Raw genomic sequence first — 6,000 nt, 5'->3', positions numbered from 1 at the left:
TTGATCCTATGAGATGCCACAATTTCTAGTTATAATTTATTAATCAAATAGTATCAAAAGGCCAACGCATAATTAAATTCAATAGGCACAATATTTGGTAAGATAATAGGCCTAAAACAACCGCATAAATTAGCTACTTCCATGGAATTCCATTTAACATGGAATTTAACACCCATTTCAGACGTAATGAACTGTAATATTTAACTTTACACAAAAATATTAGTCTAGTTAAATAAATAAATAAAAGGCCCATCTTTCATAAATGAACATGTTGTAAAAATCTGTAATCATTTACATGTTGAACATGACTCTAAACCAGACTATTCAACTCTTACCCTACGAGGTCCGGAGCCTGTTGGCTTTCTGTTCTACCAGATAATTAATTGCACCCACCTGGTGTCCCTGGTATAAATCAGTCCCTGATTAGAGAGGAATCACCCACCTGGTGTCCCAGGTTTAAATCAGTCCCCGATTAGAGAGGAATCACCCGCCTGGTGTCTCAGGTATAAATCAGTACCTGATTAGAGAGGAATCACCCACCTGGTGTCCCAGGTTTAAATCAGTCCCTGATTAGAGAGGAATCACCCACCTGGTGTCCCAGGTTTAAATCAGTCCCTGATTAGAGAGGAATCACCCACCTGGTGTCCCAGGTATAAATCAGTCCCTGATTAGAGAGGAATCACCCACCTGGTGTCCCAGGTTTAAATCAGTCCCCGGTTAGAGAGGAATCACCCACCTGGTGTCCCAGGTATAAATCAGTCCCTGATTAGAGGGGAATCACCCACCTGGTGTCCCAGGTATAAATCAGTCCCTCATTAGAGGGGAATCACCCACCTGGTGTCCCAGGTATAAATCAGTCCCTGATTAGAGAGGAACCACCCACCTGGTGTCCCAGATCTAAATCAGTCCCTGATTAGAGAGGAACCACCCACCTGGTGTCCCAGATCTAAATCAGTCCCTGATTAGAGAGGAACCACCCACCTGGTGTCCGAGGTATAAATCAGTCCCTCATTAGAGGGGAATCACCCACCTGGTGTCCCAGGTATAAATCAGTCCCTGATTAGAGAGGAATTACCCACCTGGTGTCCCAGGTATAAATCAGTCCCTGATTAGAGAGGAATCACCCACCTGGTGTCCCAGGTATAAATCAGTCCCTGATTAGAGAGGAATCACCCACCTGGTGTCCCAGGTATAAATCAGTCCCTGATTAGAGAGGAATCACCCACCTGGTGTCCCAGGTATAAATCAGTCCCTCATTAGAGAGGAACCACCCACCTGGTGTCCCAGGTATAAATCAGTCCCTGATTAGAGGGGAATCACCCACCTGGTGTCCCAGGTATAAATCAGTCCCTCATTAGAGGGGAACCACCCACCTGGTGTCCCAGGTATAAATCAGTCCCTGATTAGAGGGGAATCACCCACCTGGTGTCCCAGGTTTAAATCAGTCCCTCATTAGAGGGGAACCACCCACCTGGTGTCCCAGGTTTAAATCAGTCCCTCATTAGAGGGGAACCACCCACCTGGTGTCCCAGGTATAAATCAGTACCTGATTAGAGAGGAATCACCCACCTGGTGTCCCAGGTCTAAATCAGTACCTGATTAGAGAGGAATCACCCACCTGGTGTCCCAGGTTTAAATCAGTCCCTCATTAGAGGGGAACCACCCACCTGGTGTCCCAGGTATAAATCAGTACCTGATTAGAGAGGAATCACCCACCTGGTGTCCCAGGTCTAAATCAGTACCTGATTAGAGAGGAATCACCCACCTGGTGTCCCAGGTCTAAATCAGTACCTGATTAGAGAGGAATCACCCACCTGGTGTCCCAGGTTTAAATCAGTCCCTCATTAGAGGGGAATCACCCACCTGGTGTCCCAGGTATAAATCAGTCCCTCATTAGAGGGGAATCACCCACCTGGTGTCACAGGTATAAATCAATCCCTCATTAGAGAGGAATCACCCACCTGGTGTCCCAGGTTTAAATCAGTCCCTCATTAGAGGGGAATCACCCACCTGGTGTCCCAGGTATAAATCAGTCCCTCATTAGAGGGGAATCACCCACCTGGTGTCCCAGGTATAAATCAGTCCCTCATTAGAGGGGAATCACCCACCTGGTGTCCCAGGTATAAATCAGTCCCTCATTAGAGGGGAACCACCCACCTGGTGTCCCAGGTATAAATCAGTCCCTGAATAGAGGGGAATCACCCACCTGGTGCCCCAGGTATAAATCAGCCCCTGATTAGACAGGAACAATGAAAACACGCAGTGGAACTGGCTTCTAGGTCCATTGTTGAGTTTGATGGCCATATGTTTAGTCAAATACAATAGAGAAAACTTCATTAAAACGGCTTGCTGTCTGCAGTGACTATGCTTGTGTAATTGAATGATGTAATTAGTGAATCTATTTTAGTCTCCTTTATGTAGCCTGGTTTTAGTCGTGTGTGTGTGTGTGTGTGTCCTGTTTGTGCTGACTTAACGCTTCCTCTCCAAAGAAATAAATAAAAAAGACTCACTGGCACTACCTGGAAAAATAAAGGACTTATTAAATGTACAAAGCTCAAAAGACAGTAAGTGAAAATAATGACCATGTACAAAGTACTGAAAACAGACCTCGGTTTAGCAGACAGTGCTTTATTATAGTAAAGCGAATGACGATGGAATGGAGAGTATTAGAATTATCAGCATTATGTGTCAAACAATAAACATCACAAAACATGAGTTAACATTTCTCACAGGACCACCGGCAGACAGCAATACACACAATGCTTTAGCAATGTGTAGCAAGGACTCTGGGTCACCATTACATACCTCACAATTTTCACAGTTGAAACCCCATAAACCTCACCATCTGTCTGTCCTCATATCTGTAATCATTAACACCTAACCGTGTGACACAAACACACTTCATTCAGTCTTCCAGAATTCATACGTTAAAAAAATAAAACACTCAAACTGATACATTTACACCGTACAATATTTTCCAAGCTCATGTGTGGTCATTTTGAATGTAGGTGGATGCACGTGGAAAAGTTTATTTTCACAAAATGTTGGGTTTAGTACGGCCTTTACATAGAGGAGGTTGAAGGATCAGCCAACGATGGACAAAACCAGCCATCTACGTCCCAGTGGACTGGGGAGCAATGGAGAGGGTAGTCTATAGTAGGAGTCCAAGTCAGTGACATGGGAGCACCCTCTCTATGGATCGAGACACCATCTTCTCAGAGCAAAAACACATCTCTCGTGGGTGAAGGCAGGGAGAGCTGGCCAGTGGTTGAGGGCAGGGAGAGCTGGCCAGTGGTTGAGGGCAGGGAGAGCTGGCCAGTGGGTGAGGGCAGGGAGAGCTGGCCAGTGGTTGAGGGCAGGGAGAGCTGGCCAGTGGTTGAGGGCAGGGAGAGCTGGCCCGTGGGTGAGGGCAGGGAGAGCTGGCCAGTGGGTGAGGGCAGGGAGAGCTGGCCAGTGGGTGAGAGGTGGAGCAGGTAGACATTTCCTCTTCACCACTGATCCTGGGTCAGCTGTTTTAGGTTAATGTTAGGGCTTAGGGAACATGGAGCAGTGGTTAAGGTTAGGGCTTAGGGAACATGGAGCAGGCAGTGGTGATGCAGCAACGTTAACATAAAATGGTGGAAGGGGAGTCTTGACTGCATCTGTTCCCTAAACAGTGCACTAATTTTGACCAGAACCTGGCTTACCCTAATCCTAAACCTAACCCTAATCCTAAACCTTAATGCTAAACCTAACCCTAACCCTAAACCTTAATCCTAAACCTAACCCTAATCCTAAACCTAACCCTAATCCTAAACCTTAATGCTAAACCTAACCCTAACCCTTAATCCTAAACCTAACCCTAATCCTAAACCTTAATGCTAAACCTAACCCTAACCCTTAATCCTAAACCTAACCCTAATCCTAACCCTAAACCTAATCCTAAACCTAATCCTAAACCTTAATCCTAAACCTAAACGGGCTCTTGTCAAAATTATTTCACTGTTACAGGGAATAGGGTGCCATTTCATTCAGATGCATTCAAACTTCGGAGGAATTGGTCAGCGGACAAACACGACGAACATCATTATGACAGTCACACAAACCACAACACGCAGGTCCCTACTGAGCAGCGGGGAACGCAGGGTCAGATCAGCCCAGAGGCAGTCTCCACACCAAGAGGTAGACACACAGATCCAAGTTCAGATTTGTGTGTGCCTAATGTGTACATCTGTGCCTAATGACTAAGTTCTACCCATAACCTCAGCATCAGAGACGGCCATTTCAGTTTTTATGTTTGAAAACTGAACTAGTCAAAATAATAATACAACTGTATCAATTTGACTCAACAATAATATATTGAAAACACCTACTACACAGGCAGGGAAAACGCTGAAAATAAAACCCTATTAAAATAACATTTTAACTTTGTAAAAAAACAAAAAGACATTAAAAAAGACAAATGAAATCATTTGGAGTATAAAGGCACACCTCTTACACAGTGTATACGATGAAAACACAGTTTAAAGCTTGGTAAGGAGAGCCTGATGGGGTTAAGACTAGGAGAGTAACAATGGATCTAAACAGCCAAGACACAGGAGGGAGAAACTGTGTTCCTGCAACATGTATTGGTTTTGTTTTTACAGTACATACAAGCAGTAGCATTCTTCATATAACACAACACTGTCATTAACTCAAACGGTGGCGCTTTAAAATACAATTATATTTCATGACTAAAATGCAACGTAAAAATATATGTGAATAGAATCTATGCGTGTAAAACAAACCATAATATGGATTTTTTTTGCTTGGGTTAGAACAGTCGAGGAGGATGACGTCACTGGTTTAGTAGGTTACCCATCACAGGTACAACACCAGACAGATTCTTCTCTGGTACAAGTCAGAGCTATATAGAGATATATCTATCTATCTCTGGAACAGGTATAATGATATTATGTCACCCAGTCGTTTCCCCTGTTAAAACCAAGTCACCCAGTCGTTTCCCTTGTTAAAACCATTAAAACCACGTCACCCAGTCGTTTCCCTTGTTAAAACCAAGTCACCCAGTCGTTTCCCTTGTTAAAACCACAAAAACCAAGTCACCCAGTCGTTTCCCTTGTTAAAACCATTAAAACCACGTCACCCAGTCGTTTCCCTTGTTAAAACCAAGTCACCCAGTCGTTTCCCTTGTTAAAACCACGTCACCCAGTCGTTTCCCTTGTTAAAACCACGTCACCCAGTCGTTTCCCTTGTTAAAACCAAGTCACCCAGTCGTTTCCCTTGTTAAAACCAAGTCACCCAGTCGTTTCCCTTGTTAAAACCACGTCACCCAGTCGTTTCCCTTGTTAAAACCATTGAAACCACGTCACCCAGCCGCTTCCCTTGTTAAAACCATTAAAACCACGTCACCCAGCCGTTTCCCTTGTTAAAACCAAGTCACCCAGTCGTTTCCCTTGTTAAAACCACAAAACCAAGTCACCCAGTCGTTTCCCTTGTTAAAACCATTAAAACCACGTCACCCAGTCGTTTCCCTTGTTAAAACCAAGTCACCCAGTCGTTTCCCTTGTTAAAACCACGTCACCCAGTCGTTTCCCTTGTTAAAACCACGTCACCCAGTCGTTTCCCTTGTTAAAACCACGTCACCCAGTCGTTTCCCTTGTTAAAACCAAGTCACCCAGTCGTTTCCCTTGTTAAAACCACGTCACCCAGTCGTTTCCCTTGTTAAAACCACGTCACCCAGTCGTTTCCCTTGTTAAAACCATTGAAACCACGTCACCCAGCCGCTTCCCTTGTTAAAACCATTAAAACCACGTCACCCAGCCGTTTCCCTTGTTAAAACCACGTCACCCAGTCGTTTCTCTTGTTAAAACCACGTCACCCAGCCGCTTCCCTTGTTAAAACCACGTCACCCAGTCGTTTCTCTTGTTAAAACCATTAAAACCACGTCACCCAGCCGCTTCCCTTGTTAAAACCACGTCACCCAGTCGTTTCTCTTGTTAAAACCATTAAAACCACGTCACC

Source organism: Oncorhynchus tshawytscha, linkage group LG29 (assembly GCF_018296145.1).
Source record: "Oncorhynchus tshawytscha isolate Ot180627B linkage group LG29, Otsh_v2.0, whole genome shotgun sequence".
NCBI lineage: Eukaryota > Metazoa > Chordata > Actinopteri > Salmoniformes > Salmonidae > Oncorhynchus > Oncorhynchus tshawytscha.
The sequence above is the reverse complement of the archived record's forward strand: the minus strand, read 5'-3'. Positions refer to the sequence as shown.